At 36.3% G+C, this 17863-nt stretch overlaps 1 protein-coding gene across 1 annotated transcript in view; it reads right to left on the reverse strand.

Moving 5' to 3' along the window:
* Positions 1-9018, reverse strand: part of LOC139720109 (tumor protein p53-inducible protein 11-like) — a 207283-nt gene extending 198265 nt beyond the window's left edge. Inside the window, exon 1 of the mRNA XM_071631477.1 lies at positions 8953-9018. The gene's annotated coding sequence lies outside the window, so the exon portion shown is untranslated. The remainder of the gene's footprint in view (positions 1-8952) is intronic.
* Between the last annotated feature and the right edge of the window lie 8845 nt (positions 9019-17863).

Here is a 17863-nt window from a genome sequence, read left to right on the forward strand (position 1 = left end):
ATATTGATTCCGCATCTATAGGCTACCGTTGTTACTGGCCGTTCAAGAATACACCGCATTTTGTCTCGTCTGTTGCGCGAGCGCTTACTGAGTGCGTAAACGCTTGCTACTAGTGTGCGAAATTTTGTTACAATTCACATCTTGCTCGTTGCTTGCTTCATACACAGTTTTACGGGCTTCCCCTTTTCAGGCGCTGGGATGGGACTGCTGAGTCAACTTTAAAGATGAGTAGTGGAACTTGTAATGTGGAGTCAGACAAATACTGTACATCCTTATGAAACCTCTATACTAACTGTAAAACCAGAAATTTTCACAAAGTTTGTGAGGAGACAAGATTCACAAAATTAATGCATGTTAATTCAAAGAGGAAACATAAGGATGTGAATCAGATCTCAAAGGGCCCCTGTTGTGCTCTGTCGCACTCAGCTGGGCTCATGTTGTTCGCCCCCATTCGTTCACCACCACACAGCGAGAGGGCCTTGGCAAAAGGCTACCATGCATGAGATTGTGAGTGCATGTCCCAAATCTAAGAGTTGATGAAGAGGGATAAACTAAATCATCCCACAAGGATCTATTGTTTCACATGCTAATTTTAACTCATTCCTCCCACAATTCTCTGAGAGCCTTCAATGCCCCCAAACGGGATTTTTTTTTTTTGCAGGTTGGCAGAGAACAGACAGGTTGGTATATCAGCCTGTAAAAAGCAGTCAAGCGGTACATGTATCCCCTTTCCACAGTCAATTACATGTGCCATCGAACAATGAAAATATTGATCGGGTGCAAGGTATGAATAGAGCGTGCGCTGATGGGATCACAAATTCTTTTGTTATATACATAACGAGGCACCTGAATGGGGTCAGCGAAACCGAATTTCTACTCACCTCAGCCTTGATTGCTATGTACATCTTCATACGAGTTTTCTGGCAAAACAAGCGTACACTACTTTCGAAAAAGGGTAAATGATACTGATAAACACAACTTTTATACAGAAAGAAAACATATTGATAGAAGACTCTCTAATTTTTCTATCAATGCCATTTTTCTGGCCAGTATAACACAATACATTTGAATTTAGGCCACAAATGCAGGCACTTTTGTCTTCATTTTGGAAACCTGTTCCTGTATAAGTCGCCACGGGAACCTAGTATACCAGGTTCCCGTAAGGAATAGGTCAAGATAATATTTGCCTCAGAGTATATCTCAGTATCTACAGATCCATGAAATGTGTTCCCCTGTCATGGTAACAAGAAAAGAAATATTTTTGACACTTGCTGAAACTTAACAATAACCACAGCAGATGTCAAGCATAAACTTTGATATTGATTGCAACCTGACAAGTATTTGAAACATTTAACCATTTGAGCAAGTTTAAGTTAAAGAATGGTTGCAAATACAAATTTATGAGTTTTACAAAAGAGGGAAAATTACTTCTTGCAGTTTATAGGGAGCATTAAATAAAAATCAATGACTATATTGTGCAATATGTGTGCCTTTCAAGCATTTTTTTTTTAAATCCAGAAAGGCTGAATTGATACATCACATCAGCTTTTGACATCTAAAACTTTCAATTAAAATAACTGTATTAATTGTTTTTGTCATTTATCAATTTGAATGACTAGAGTTGGGGAGCTATGGTGGCAAGAATTGGAGTGCAAGGTAACTGTAGACATCTGTGCATTGAGTGTATCTGGGTCAAATATGTGCATTTTAACCCGTTGAGGACGGTTTGATTTTGCTACAACACGCATTTCCCATAGACGCTTGCCCGAGTATACTCGGGACTCGTCCTCAACGGGTTAATGTCTTGAGATTATTTGCTGGCACTGGCTGGTTAATTTTTGCCCAACAGGAATTTTGTATAATGTGACTTTTTAAAAATTGAATTATATTGACGAAAATCATCATATGAAGAGTTTGTTTGCAAAAACCGATAAGTCCATATTTGTCAAATGGAGATATTTGCGATTAAAGGTCAAGAAAAATAAAGAGAATAATAAGAAAATTTTTGCTTCTTTTGACCATAACTTCAAAACATCTTTATATCAGTAGTGACCAATATATCATTTGAAAGGTATTATTTTGTACTTTATGACAGAGACCATACTTCAAAATCTTCAAAAATGGACTTATCAGTTTTTGCAAACAAACTCTTCATATCCGTTTTTGTAACTCTTCTTCTTCATAACAAATACCCTTGACAGCAAGCCATTTCTGTTTTTCACTTTTGTCAGATATATGTTTTAAAAGACTTCTTTTGATTTGGTTTTTCAACACACAGGTTCTTGTTGTCTTTGGTTATTTCTGCAATGGAAAAAAAGGTGCATTCAGTTAAAGTGAACATTATCCATAGAGGGACTGATTTCTCTTATTCTTGCAAAATTATTGTTAACTGGCAAAAAAGAGATATTTCCATGTGTATGTATATATGCTTGTGTGCTGGGGGTGAGGGGGCAATTATCTTAGTAACATTGTTGTCATTTTAGAATATCATATATCCAAAGTCAATCAAAAATCAATAAAGTGTTACTACTAATACTAGTACAGATTCATAACTGGTATGTATTGTGGTCCTTGAGTAGATAAACCAATACACTGAAAAAACTCACAATAAGTTCATTATATGCTGAACAAGAATGATGATGTACAGGAGGCTCACATATATTTCAGCAATGTGGCAATGCAATTACATACACTGTAGTGCAATATCATTTGCTTAACAGCTTCACCTAAATGTGTGTAAAATTCATGCACACTTTCTTATTTTGTTCTGATTCCTTGAGCACCCAATCATGTACTGCTATATAAAGCTGCTATGTTATCACCCTTGTTCATATGTATGTGACTTCTTTTGAATTCTGAAGACATTCTCATTCCACATCCCAATCATTATAAATTCTGAACCTCTGTATACCCAGTATGAAGAATTAATACAGATGTTCAAATGGAAAGCCTGAAATCATCTGGAAGTCTCCTTTAATGATTTGAAGATCTACCTCAGAGATATTACAGGAAAGTCTCAGACTGCATTGAGACAGAAAGTCATGTACTGATCTGGTAATCCAATTCATGGTAGAAAGTCCTACTTGCACTAATTATCTAATAGCAGAGGAGAATAATCTACTCTTCACATGAAAATTACACTAGTAACCCAGGCAAGTGGAAGATTGGCAAATGATCACATCAGAACTGAGATCACCATATCGATATGACCCTATTCAGATAGGAAAATTGCCCTCTACAGATATGAGAAAATACCCTCTTCAGACAAAAAAGTAGCCAGACATGCATTTTATAAGAGAACCAAATTCTTCTTAGATACGTGTATGTGGGAGTCCTATCTAGAGCTCTATAATCTTATGCAAAAGTCATATGATCTTTATGGATTTTATACTCAAAAAGAATGGTCATACGAGACTATTGTATGTGAAATGTAGACCTATAATTCTGTCAACTGAACATATTGAGTTTCATCTGTAATATATCGTAAGTACATATATAGAATAAAACAAGGAAAAGTAGAAATTACGCGGTGCGTAATATATGTCCCCGCCGGAAGTAGCATTTTGTAGCAAAATGTACAATACAGGTCAAAAATCAAGGTCAAAGGTCAAAGAAGTCAAAGGTCAAAATTCTGTGTAAAAGTTTTGAAGCCCTCACCTAGTGCCATCACATAAAGCAAACGGAATCGAAATCGGGTTAGAAATGGCGAAGGAGTAGCATTTTGTAGCAAAATGTACAATATAGGTCAAAAATCAAGGTCAAAGGTCAAAGAAGGCAAAGGTCAAAATTCTGTGTAGAAGTTTTGAAGCCCTCACCTAGTGCCATCACATAAAGCAAACGGAATCGAAATCGGGTTAGAAATGGCGAAGGAGTAGCATTTTGTAGCAAAATGTACAATATAGGTCAAAAATCAAGGTCAAAGGTCAAAGAAGTCAAAGGTCAAAATTCTGTGTAGAAGTTTTGAAGCCCTCACCTAGTGCCATCACATAAAGCAAACGGAATCGAAATCGGGTTAGAAATGGCGAAGGAGTAGCATTTTGTAGCAAAATGTACAATACAGGTCAAAAATCAAGGTCAAAGGTCAAAGAAGGCAAAGGTCAAAATTCTGTGTAGAAGTTTTGAAGCCCTCACCTAGTGCCATCACATAAAGCAAACAGAATCGAAATCGGGTTAGAAATGGCGAAGGAGTAGCATTTTGTAGCAAAATGTACAATACAGGTCAAAAATCAAGGTCAAAGGTCAAAGAAGGCAAAGGTCAAAATTCTGTGTAGAAGTTTTGAAGCCCTCACCTAGTGCCATCACATAAAGCAAACGGAATCGAAATCGGGTTAGAAATGGCAAAGGAGTAGCATTTTGTAACAAAATGTACAATACAGGTCAAAAATCAAGGTCAAAGGTCAAAGAAGGCAAAGGTCAAATTTCTGTGTAGAAGTTTTGAAGCCCTCACCTAGTGCCATCACATAAAGCAAACGGAATCGAAATCGGGTTAGAAATGGCGAAGGAGTAGCATTTTGTAGCAAAATGTACAACATAGGTCAAAAATCAAGGTCAAAGGTCAAAGAAGGCAAAGGTCAAAATTCTGTGTAGAAGTTTTGAAGCCCTCACCTAGTGCCATCACATAAAGCAAACGGAATCGAAATCGGGTTAGAAATGGCGAAGGAGTAGCATTTTGTAGCAAAATGTACAATATAGGTCAAAAATCAAGGTCAAAGGTCAAAGAAGGCAAAGGTCAAAATTCTGTGTAGAAGTTTTGAAGCCCTCACCTAGTGCCATCACATAAAGCAAACGGAATCGAAATCGGGTTAGAAATGGCGAAGGAGTAGCATTTTGTAGCAAAATGTACAATATAGGTCAAAAATCAAGGTCAAAGGTCAAAGAAGTCAAAGGTCAAAATTCTGTGTAGAAGTTTTGAAGCCCTCACCTAGTGCCATCATATAAAGCAAACGGAATCGAAATCGGGTTAGAAATGGCGAAGGAGTAGCATTTTGTAGCAAAATGTACAATATAGGTCAAAGGTCAAGGTCAAAGGTCACGACTGAAATTCTGTGTAGAAGTTTCAAAGCTCCCATGTAGTGCTATCATATAAAGCAAACAGAATCAAAATTGGCTCATAAATGACAGAGAAGTAGCAAATTGAAGATTTTGATCACACACGGACGCACACACGGACACACGGACGGACGGACGGACGGACACACGGACGGACGGACGGACGGACACACGGACGGACGGACACACGGACGGACACACGGACACACACACGTATGGAGCCCGTTTCATAGTCCCCTGCTCGAACTCGTTCGGCGGGGACAAATAAATTTGTACCATGTTGTTATAAATCTTATCAGTGAGAAAGTAGCATTATCAACATATCAAGAATAAATAACCATGATTCTACACAGGATAGAAAATTTTAGAGTCAATACATAACTTGTACACAAACACACTCACTGGGTTCCTTAAATACATCTTCATTGTTCACTTATGTTTTCTTTTTTTATCAATGTCAAGTACAGCAGTCAAAGACTTTGCACTGGCTGCATAGTAGAACTTAGTTAGATGTACATTGATAGAAGTTCTGATGCTGGAACCATCAACCCATGAACATCTGAAAAACCATCCATGAATACTCCTAGTTCTAAAGTCACTTGGGGGCACAGGTGTACACTCTACAGTATACAGTTACTTAATGTGTGCACATGCGGTTCTTCTTCATCTTGCCATTTATTGCACAAATACCAAGAGAGCAATAACTCATGTTAAACTTGTTCAAACTCATTAAGCTTATACAGTTTAATAGTTTGTTTACACTATCAATAAACAGTAAGAATCCTCTATCTTTAACCCATAACATCTTTTCATTTTGATTTCTTTCACACAATTAACTGAAAGAGTGAAATAAAAGTAAAAGTAAAATCAATAAATTATCTTTCCTCAGAACCCTCTCGTCTTTATGTCTTTATTTCGTTACCACAGATATGTTCTTCAGACATTTAGTCTAGCACTGTGAACAAAAGCTCAACTTGTGTATAATTATGATTCAAATGGCATTATATGTGACCGCCCTGTTCCAAACCCACACAAAGTAGCAGATGATTCTCTTTAATGGACAAAACTATTGACTCACTCAATTGTTTTCTCTCTTTTTTTTAGTTTGTCTTTATAGGGGAGATTTTTTTTCCTACCTACTGTCAAAATCTAAAATGCTTAAAGGGATCGTATAGTTTTGGTTGAGACCTAATTTCAGGTTTCTAACATTTTTTTGGTGAGATAATGAGAAACCTCTTATGAAATATGAAAGAGCATGTAATTCCATGAGGATTTCGACATTTATGATGAAAATTGGTTTTGAAATGGCTGAGATATCCAAAACAGAGCGATTCTAATAAAGTGTGAGACCCACACTTTATTACGATTGCTTTGTTTTACTTTGTTTTTGGATGTTTCAGTCATTCCAAACCCGATTTTCAACAAATAAACTTTGAATTCCTCTTAAAATGGTATGCTCTGTACTATTTCATAAGTGTTTTCTTGGTATCTTGCAAAAGTTAAAAGCCCAATTCTCATCTCCACCAATACTGTACTATCCCTTTTTTTAATAATACAAACCAAACCGGAGATATATTAAAGGGATAGTACAAATAAACGTTGGAATTCCTCATGGAATTACATGCTTTTTCATATTTAATAAGAGGTTTCTCATTATCTCACCAAAAAATGTGAGAAACCTGAAATTAGGTCTCAACCAAAACTAGACGATCCCTTTAAGGATCAACTTTTTTTGTTTGTTTCCAGACAGGTAATGTTTTAAATGGTGGCTAGTATTTTTGTTTTCATTGAATTACAAATACTTCTGCAGAGCTTGCCTGATTTCAGACAGTAATCTTTCAATCCTCCTTTCTCCTTTTTCTATGAAAGCTGCATCTCTATAAGCTCTATCTCTATCTCTCTCTCTCTCTCTTTGTACTTCTTACATCCTTTGAATGTGTGTAGATAGTCCAATTGAAGAGCTTGTTCGCAAAAACCGATAAGTCCATATTTGCCAAATGGAGATATGTATTTGCGATTAAAGGTCAAGAAAAATAAAGAGAATAATAAGAAAAGTTTTGCTTCCTTTGACCATAACTTCAAAAATGTACCTTTATTATGTAGTGACCAATATATCATTTAAAAGGTATTATTTTGTACTTTATGACTGAGACCGTACTTCAAAATCTTCAAACATGGACTTATCAGTTTTTGCAAACAAACTCTACAATTTTTTTTACAAGATAATTTATTTCAAGCTTAGAGTTTACTCTTTAAAACTACAATGTGATCGAGGAAGAGAGGGAAACAGTGATGGATCCAGAGGAGGGCGCAACCAGGACACGCCCCCTTTATTTGTCATTAAAAACAAAAGAAATAAAAGAAAAAATGAAATGAAACCCAGAATTTGGCCAGAAGTGGCACCAGAAATATTAGGTGCGCCCCCCTTTACAGAGTTCCTGGATTCGCCCCGGGAAATACATTTTGGTCTATTCTTATTCAATTATTTATTTTTGGGAGGTGGGTTTTGAGGTAGCCATTTACATTTGATCTGATATTCATGGAGAATAACATTTCTTTTAACAAAAATGAATAAACAAACAAACAAACAAAAACCAAAAAAGGCATATTATACACTCTCCTCACTGAGTAAATCCCCTTCATTCTCAGACTTGTTTATGTTGCAGAATTTTCACAGGTCTCATTTTCTTTTTAAAAAATGATTGTTTCCAAAAAACAAACAAACGAACAAACAAACACACAAACAAACACACGGACAGACTACAGTTCCTGCTTATCTTTCAAATTGGCAAATTCTTGCACATTTCTTCCTTGAATATTTCATTGGGGAATAGCACACTTCAGGAATTTAACCAGTTCCAACTAGTCTTTCTCTAAAAATGAGATGCTGGGATTATTACAAGTCTAATGATCAATCCAATGAAAATGATGAAGAATGATAATTCTTGCACCAGAATTCTCCCAGGACTTCGCAGGTTAACCTGTTGAAGACTAGTCTCGAGTACACTCGGGCAGGTGTCTATGGGAAATGAGTGTTATAGCAACATCAGTCCATCCTCAACGGGTTAAAGGTAAGCAGATGCTGATATATTGTTGGAGACCTCTGGCTCGAGGTGCTGAGGGTCTAAAAAACAAAAAACAAAAAATACTTTATGGTCGAAGGATGCTTTTAACCTGTTGAGGACGAATCTCGAGTATACTCGGGCAAGTGTACTTGGGCAAGTGTCTGTGGGAATGCATGTTGTAGCAAAATCAGCCTGTGCTCAATAGCTTAAATAGTACTCTGGAATGTCAACAGCACGATCAGCAAACACAGCTGGGGGTAACATCATGCAATAGCAGTGACGAATCCAGGCAGGGGCGCTCAAAGCGCACCCCCCCCCCCTGTTTATTTATTCATTTTTTGTTATTCAACAAAGTAAATACAAAGAAAAAAATGGGGTGGGGTGCATATGCCCCCCCCCCCCCCCCCCCGAGTTTTGTAAAGATGGCCCCTCTTTACAGAATTCCTCAACCCGCCCTAACTATACACAGCCCTGTCGCTGTCAATGGTTGCACTGGCACACCTCACACCTCAGAGAGTGGTTCTAAACCCATTAGCTGTGGGATGATAAGTTATTAACAAATGAAAATGATGTTTTGGACAGATACATCAAGGGGCTTGCATTGATCATGCCTAATTCAACTTCTTTGACTTCAATTCTTTGTATGTGTGGGTTTAGGCATGGGTGAGTGTGTTTGTGTTTTGTGTGCAATCTTGAATGAATGAATGAATGGATTTGAATTTATTATCCAATAATTTCAATAAATGCAATATTAATAATTGCACATGTTTACAAACTCATTTCAGGTAAATCGAGGGAAACTGCACCTTACTACACACAATAACATATTCTATCTTACCTTTGCGACAAGAAAGTGCTGATGAGAGAACAAGATTGCACCCTCGCAGTGCAGCTAAAAGAAAAAAGAGGGGTAGTTGCAAGCCCGTCCACCTGCTAGCCCCTGCGCAGTGGTCACCGCTCAACTCAAATCCGGGTATGCGGTCGGCTGCGCTGGCGTGAGTCCACGGGCCACGGACTGACAGTGGGCACGAACACCAAGCTTGAAAACTTTAATAAAACTGCATGTGCTTCTAAACGTTCCGTTAACATGAATGATTTGAGATGGAGTTCTCTGAAATAACACAGTCAGTGCGGGTTCAGCTTCAAAACGCTGTCGCTGAAATATTTCTTGCACACTCGCTACAGTTTTGTGGCGTGATATGTCCCACAAATGGCTAGGCGAGCTGAGAAGACGAAGTGTCACTGCCCGTGGGCGTTCTGGGGAGCGCATCTCACGCACATGCTCGGGAGTAAATTCTGGAGACATTGGTATTCCGCGCAAGGTATACGTAGTCGAGCCATCCGGACGTGACAGACAGAAGAAGCACACACACCGCTCAGCGGTCGCCCTTCTTTGATGTTACCGGGCACTCTAGTCAAAGGGGGTGCGAAGGGGGGGGGGGGGGGGGGGGAGGGAGGGGGGCGTCGTGGATCTAACCCTATGAACGGATAAGTACGCAAAGGAGGGAAGGAAGGGATGCATGAAGTGGTGACTAAATCAATGAGTGAACGATTTCATACAATAATCAATTAATAAGAAATGAACGAATGAAGAAATGAATGAATGATTCATTATGTAGTGAATAAATGACTATTATCCTTATCGGAATATCTGCAATTATCAATAGACCCCTGATGATTGGAAATAGACCTAAGTGCAGTGGCGGATCCAGTGGAGAGCGCACCGCCCCCCTTATTTTTTTCCCAAAACAAAAGAAATAAAACGAAAAAATGGGGGGGGGGTGCGTGCAGCGCCCTCCCCCCTTCAATTTTGTAAAGGCGCTCCCTCTTTACGGAATTTCTGGATCCGCCCCTGTAAGTCCCATAGGTGTACTTACAATGTACTAAGAAATTTGTATGGAATCCAAATTAGATGTGATTATACTAGTGTTTAGGATTTTCAAACAGATATCAAGCAGGGTGTGTTTTTCGGCACTTGAATCTCAGAATGTTCGTACTTTTATTTCTTCATATTAAGAGTCTTGTCATGACTTCACCGTTTATCATCTCACAAGACTAATTCCCATGTGAAAAAGTACTTCGAGTACTGCAGGAAATACTGCAGTATTATTGCAGTACTACTGCAGTACTCGTAGTACTTTTGAAGTACTTGCAGTAATCATAGTATATTTGCAGTACTTTTGAGGTAGTACTGCAGTACTTCTATGGTAGTACGGCAGTATTAATAGCAGAACTACTGCAGTACTCGTAGTACTTTGAGGTACTTGCAGTAATCATAGTATATTTGCAGTACTTTTGAGGTAGTACTGCAGTACTTCTATGGTAGTACGGCAGTAATGGCAGTACCTTCGAGGTACTTGCAGTACTCACGCTATTCTCATTGTAATTTTGCAGTACTTTTGAGGTAGTACTGCAGTACTTCTATGGTAAGCTATGGTAGTACGGCAGTAATTGCAGTACCTTCGAGGTACTTGCAGTACTCACGCTATTCTCATTGTAATTTTGCAGTCGCTTTTGAGGTAGTACTGCAGTACTTCTATGGTAGTACGGCAGTACTTCTATGGTAGTACGGCAGTAATCGCAGTACCTTCGAGGTACTTGCAGTACTCACGCCATTTTCGTTATTTTGCAGTACTTTTGAGGTAGTACTGTAGTACAGTACTTCTATGGTAGTATATATACGGCAGTAAATCGCAGTACCTTACATCGAAATACTTGCAGTACTCATGCCATTCTCATTTAAATTTTGTAGTACTTTTTTGAGGCAGCACAGTACATTGTAGTAGTATTGCAGTACTTGAGAGGTAGTTTTATTGATGATTCTTCTGCAGTTTATAAGTTGGAGTACTGCAGTACTTTTGATTTTTTTTTTTGAAGTGGCTTATTGTCGGTACTACTATTATAAGTAAATATGCATTACTGTTTAAGTATAGCTATTGCAATAATAATTATGTAATTATGATAACACTGATGATGATAACTATGATAGGCCTAATATTGATAATGATGATGATGGTAAAAATGATGATGCTGCTGATGATGATGATGGTAAAGATTAACTTATGAGTGTCAGTACCTGCTTTTTCGGTCCCTCCTTTCCTTCTGTTCGTACGATTTATATTTGGTTGTTTTCTAGTTATCGTTGTTTTTTTTTTTCAAGTAATCTTTACAAAGCCGAAAGGGATTCATGTAACATAATTATTCCTGAGAAAATGCATGGCCTTTTCTAATGACAGAACGCTAATTACTCCAACACTCCCCTGGAAGATACTCTGCGGATTTTCATATCAGCTCCCTTCGCTTCCTTGCTGATAAATTTATGCAACTACTATTGTAAGTTCGTCCGTGGTGTTGTAACCTGTTCATATACAAGTACCTCCTGCATGATCAAACCCCTGTCTTCCTTATCTTTTCTCTTCTATGCTGTTTTTACTCCTTTGGTTCTTGTCTGTTTTCTTTAGCTCTACTCCTGACCACTTTAGTACATTACGCATAGTGTATATACATTGTAGTCACATTTCTTGCTGCGAATCAACCGCTGCAGTTCTCTACACAGGAAGTCAACAAAAGAAGAAGCTATGCCTGTACAGCTCGTGCCGCATGGGGGAGCTCTTCAGATCAACATTACTGAGCAGAACCCAACTCATTCTGATGCGCGTTTGTTGTCCTGGTACCACTACATTATGCTCATCGATTCTACATCCACATTAAGAATTTATCATCCATTATGATTACATAAAGCTAGCCATATTTCATAATTAAACGAAAAGAGGGAGGTTACGAAAAATGAGATATCTGAAACAATTATCCCTGGTGCTGCAAACACCGATTTGGTTTAACTGCCATAAATTTGATAATTTTTTTTTTTTGAAAGATAATAAAAAATATGCACGGGAATTTTAGTCCAGTACGACGACCCTTGTCCAATGACTTTAAGCCCACCAAGTTTCTCTAAGTTCATTAACCGTATTAAGTTGTATACTGTTAGCTCCTTTGGTTTCGTAATAGCTCACAATAATTTCAGTACTTCACACAAGGCTATTTACTGCTAAATTCCATTTTTTTTGTACCTCTCCAGAGCTGAGATTGTTATACCAGCTGGATTTTTTTTTTTTAAATTTTGGTCAATACACCAATGTCACTGCTCCTGTCATCTTCTTGCTCAATCACTCTGGGTTCAATGAGACTCGTATGTATCGTGATTCTCTTCGCAATCACTTTGGGGTTTTTTTTTCTCGTAAATATATAAAAAGTGATTATTTAGATAATATTTGCTGTATATAATTACCCATTTTGGTACCCCTGGCAGACTGCCAAATACTGTTGTAGGTTTTTTTTTTTTACCCATTAATTCTTCCCGCATATTCCAGACATTGTATATTTTTCTAGTTCTGTATACGGTGACTCTAGTTTCAAGTAAATAATTTAGACGCTTCACTCTTTATCACATACACTCAAGATGAATGCACACGCACGCACGCTCAGCGCACATGCACACACAGACACCTGCACTTGCACTCAAACCTCTTCCCACAACCCTTCAATTTCTACTCATACCCCCACACCGACAATGATCCCTCATGGTATGATCTTTGATGATCAAAGTTTGAATGACTCCGAAAGTACTTATTACACAACTGCCGAGTTTAATGCACTCATAAAACAAAGTAAATGTCAATCATTTTTGGATTTGTTTAGTCTTCTTCACATCAATGCCAGAAGTTTAAATAAGAATTTTGATTCCATAGAATCATTTCTTTCCTCTTTACAAAATTTTCAATTTAGTATAATTGGCATATCAGAAACTTGGCTTAATACAAATTCACCACCAATGTTTAATTTAGAGCATTATCGAATGTATCGTTCTGATCGTTACTTAGGCAAGGGAGGTGGGGTTGCTTTCTACATTAGAAATAACATTGATATATAAGTCAGGCATGACTTACATATCGAGGGTACGGAAGATATTTTTGTTGAAATTGTGAACAGTAAAGCAAAAAATATAATAATAGGTAATATATATAGGTCCCCAAGAAATAACATTGATTGTTTTTTAGAAAGTTTTGATCAAATTCTGAGTATTATTTCTCAGGAAAAGAAAGACACTTTTATAATGGGAGATTTTAATATTGATCTTTTAAATAATTCTGATAATCATACAATGCAGTTGCTAAGTTTATTAGCAACTTTCTCATTTCAACCACATATCAACAACCCAACAAGAATTTCTAGTACATCAAAAACTCTTATTGATAATATATTTTCAAATGTAATAAACACAGAATTCACAAATGGTATATTTTATTATGATATATCCGATCATTTACCTGTTTTTACCATCAACAATAGTTCTTTGAAAATAAAACAATATTTTGAAAATAAAAAATCTCAAATGTATTATAAGGAAACAGAAAGTAATATAAATTCTTTGATATTTGATTTAGCGCAGGAAGAATGGGACGATGTATTTGATGAAAGCAATGCTGATACTAGCTATGAAAAATTTATCAGCAGATTATTGTATTATCATCAGAGAAATATTCCTTTGGTTAAACGGAAACCTTTAAAGAAAAATAGACAACCCTGGATTACCAAAGGTATTATGCGGTCTATATCAACCCGTAATAAGTTATATAAGCAAGCAATAAAGAATCAAAGTAATAACTCATTTATGAAATACCGGAAATATAGAAATCAATTAACATCAGTCATAAGATTGTCCCGAAAATTGTACTATTCAACTAATATAGAAAAAAATAAGGATAATCTTTTTTCATTGTGGAAAACTGTCAATGCTCTTATGGGAAAGACGGTAAAAGAAACTACCAACTCTATCATCATTGACAATGAGGAAATTACTGATTTTACCACAATTGCCAATTCATTTAATGATTATTTTATAAATATTGGTCCTAGTTTAGCATCTAATATGAATTCATGTAATACACATTTTACTGATTATTTACCCAATCCTTGTGAAAATTCATTATTTCTCACGCCTACCAATGACCATGAAATAATCAATATTGTTCAGAATCTGAAAACAACTAAATCGAGTGGGCATGATGGTCTTAGTGTTCATTTATTGAAACAAATAATCTTTTACATTGCAAGCCCCCTAACTCACGTATTTAATATGTCTCTTTCAACAGGCATTTTTCCGAACTCATTCAAACTTGCAAAAGTTATTCCCATTCATAAAAAAGATGACTTTAAATTAATGAGTAATTATAGACCAATTTCATTATTACCAAGTATATCCAAAGTTCTTGAAAAAATTGTGTATAAAAGGTTATATCAGTTTTTACAAACCAATAATTTATTGATACCCAATCAATTTGGATTTAGAAGTGGATATTCTACTGACTATGCAATCGCTCACATGTGTGATAAAATGATTGAAGCTTTTGCTGATAAAAAGCATGTTATAGGTATATACATGGATTTGTTGAAAGCATTCGACACCATCGACCATGGAAGTATTGATACATAAACTTAATACGTATGGTATACGAGGTCACGCTCTGCTCTGGTTTATAAATTATTTGCAAAACCGTCAACAGTATGTTAGTTTTCAGTCTTATGAATCACACAAACTTGATATTAAATGTGGGGTACCTCAAGGCTCCATTTTAGGGCCTCTGTTGTTTAACATTTATATAAATGATATCATAGGTTCTTCTCCGTCTTTGAATTTTATACTTTTTGCTGATGATACATCCATTATTACATCAGATTATGATATAGGGACACTTGTTAATCGTTTGAACACTGAATTATTGAATATATTGAATTGGTTTAAATCAAACAAGTTATCTTTGAATGTTAATAAGACAAATTTCGTTTATTTTAAAAAACCCTACTCACAGGATCTTAATGTCAACATATCAATTGATGGGTTTTCTCTTTGCGAGAAACAGGTTATTAGATTTTTAGGCATTACAATCGATTCTCATTTAACATGGAACGAACATATATCCTGTTTACAAAGGACCCTATCAAGAAATATTGGTGTACTCTGGAAGTTGAAAGATCTCTTATCAGAACGATCCCTGATTATTTTATATAATTCTTTAATTTTGCCTCATATATTGTATTCAAATATTGTATGGGGAAATTGTAGTATTACTAAACTGAATTCATTGTATTTACTCCAAAAGCGTGCTATTCGTATTATTACTAATTCCACATATTTATCTCATACAGATCCTTTATTTCATCGTTTGCATACTTTGAAGCTTCAGGACATCCACATTTTACAAACAGTTATATTTATGTACAAGTATGCAACAAATCAACTTCCCTCTTTATTTCATAATATTTTTCACTTAAATTCGAATATACACACATATCCAACTCGCCGTTCGACAGATTTTCACCTTGTAAACCCCAAAACTGTTTTAGCTCAAAAATCAATTAGACATTACGGTCCCGATGTCTGGAATAACCACCTGATCAATTAAAGCAGTGTACTTCACTGTTTTCCTTTAAAGCTCATTTAAAAAAGTATTTATTATTGAAATATGTTTCCAGTTAGTAGTTTTTGATCAATGTACTTTTTCTTCTTTTTTTCTGAAGTCTCAGTAAGCCCTGATCCATGCAAAGTGTTTTTTTTTTTCATTCCCTCCCGTTCCTTTCCTTTCTTTGATAATGATATTGCATACATTCATTAAAGCGTATACCTTACCCCCAAAATAGGCATGCTACAGCCTTTATTCTCTCTTGCACTGTCACCTGCACACACGACGCACTGTCACTCGCACACACCTACACTTTTATTGTCTACTATACCATGCAGCAGTCAATGGTGCTGCGTGCTGTTTTTTTTTTCTTGTTCTAAAGCGCCAAGTCACTATTTTTCTTTTCTGTTTTTTTTTCTGTAGCAAAATGTGTTTTGTGTATTAAGATTAAGAGTTTTATGAGTTATATAATTGGTGTTGTATTACATTGGTATCACATATTCAGATAGGGCCTCATCCACGTCAAGCTCTGCTTATGATGACGGTCCCCTGTATTGATTTCTCCTTTGTTATTAGATACAGTAAGCCTTAATATGTTATTTTGATTCATAATTATGCCACTTCAGACTGAATGTTGTTACGCAAATTATTTTTTTTTTGTATTGATTTGTATGTATCTGTATCATTTTGTTTTCATTTGCAATTGTATTCGGAGAAAGAAAATGCAGAAATAAACCAAACAAACAAACAAACAAACAATTCGACTTCTTTGTTTGTTTGCACTTTCATGCCGCAGAGGTGGTTTTTTTTTGTAAATAGCTATGAAAATATTAATTGTTTTGCAATAACTTGTTCATTATCACATTAAACCAACATGATATATATCTGTACATATTATGCACACGTAATACACTCACAAACTCACACACACATTCCTAAAATAATCATGATTATAGATAGTAAGATAGATTTGCTGTCAAACCTGTCTACAACGACCACTCAAGAGAAAGCCGAAATGTTGTGCTTTTGATTCAGGCAGGTGGGGGAGGTAGAAAGTGCTGAATTATATGGTGGCCCCAGTGTCTCCAATGTCTAATGTCCGCTGTCCCATGTTATCAAAAGACAAGTTCAACTTTGGGCCGAATATACTTGTGAATTGAGAGAATGCAAGAGTATTAATAGAACACTATATATATACAGTGGAGGTTTGAGGAAAATCGAATGATCCGTTCAAGAGTTATGTGCTTTTTTGGTTCTTTTTTCTTTCTAAGTTTCTGCCCAGTCACTGCTGGATGAGAAGACTACTGGATGAGAAGACCACTGCAGTCCATGATGTCACATGCGTAGTACGATCATGGAGCTACTGTAGGTCCATGGTACGATATACAACACACTGTAAGGGATATTGCACAAAATTGCCCAAAATTTCATTTTTTTTTCTTGAAAAAAAAAAGACCCATTTCTCCCACTTGCCACTGACGTATCGATATGTTAATTATTCTCCCTGCCTGTTGGGAGAGGCAAGGCAAGTACTCTTTTATTATGACAAAAAAGTAAAAATATGTTGAATTTCCTTTATATTTTCTTTGTATTACTGTACACAATTGACATCATTAAACTGTAGTAGTCTTCTCATCCAGGGATGACGGCGCTGCATTTGAAACTTCAAAATTCGTAACTTTTGAATGGCCACGAGTTTCCGCTTTTCCTCAAATTTTCAATAAAGTTTTATATTGATATTGCTGCATTTTCTCAATTCATTATTATGCATAATGAAGGCGAACTGGTCTATTAATAGATATACACAAATACACTGCATGAAATCATTAATTTTACACAAAACAACAGCAAAAAGAATGAATATCAATGGATCACTCTGACTTCAAACATCCTTTACAGAGATCACAGATATTTACATCCGAATGATTTTCCTACCACTTATCGTATCTTAATAGTCATATATAGATCAGTAGAGTTCGCTGTAGACTATCAGCATTCTTATAAAAATTGTAGAATTGTCATTGGCCTTTATCCTCTTTTGCAATTTCAATAATGGTTTGTTTGTGTATGTTATATTATGCTTAATATTTCCACATAATTTTTCTTTTTATTATGTGTCTGCTACGAATAATGCCGCAGGAGGTATGTGTTTTCTGGTTGTCCGTCCGTAATCAATTTATTGGTATATCATTTACGTAACAAAGATCCGTTGGAGGTGTTTAAAGGAAACTTGGTAAATAGTAGCATAAGGTTACAAAGCTGTGCCTAACAACTAGTGGACGCACGTGC

The sequence above is a fragment of the Diadema antillarum genome, unplaced genomic scaffold (genome assembly GCF_040938485.1).
Source record: "Diadema antillarum isolate AM-2024a unplaced genomic scaffold, OU_Dant_1.0 scf00000122, whole genome shotgun sequence".
In the NCBI taxonomy this organism is placed as follows: domain Eukaryota; kingdom Metazoa; phylum Echinodermata; class Echinoidea; order Diadematoida; family Diadematidae; genus Diadema; species Diadema antillarum.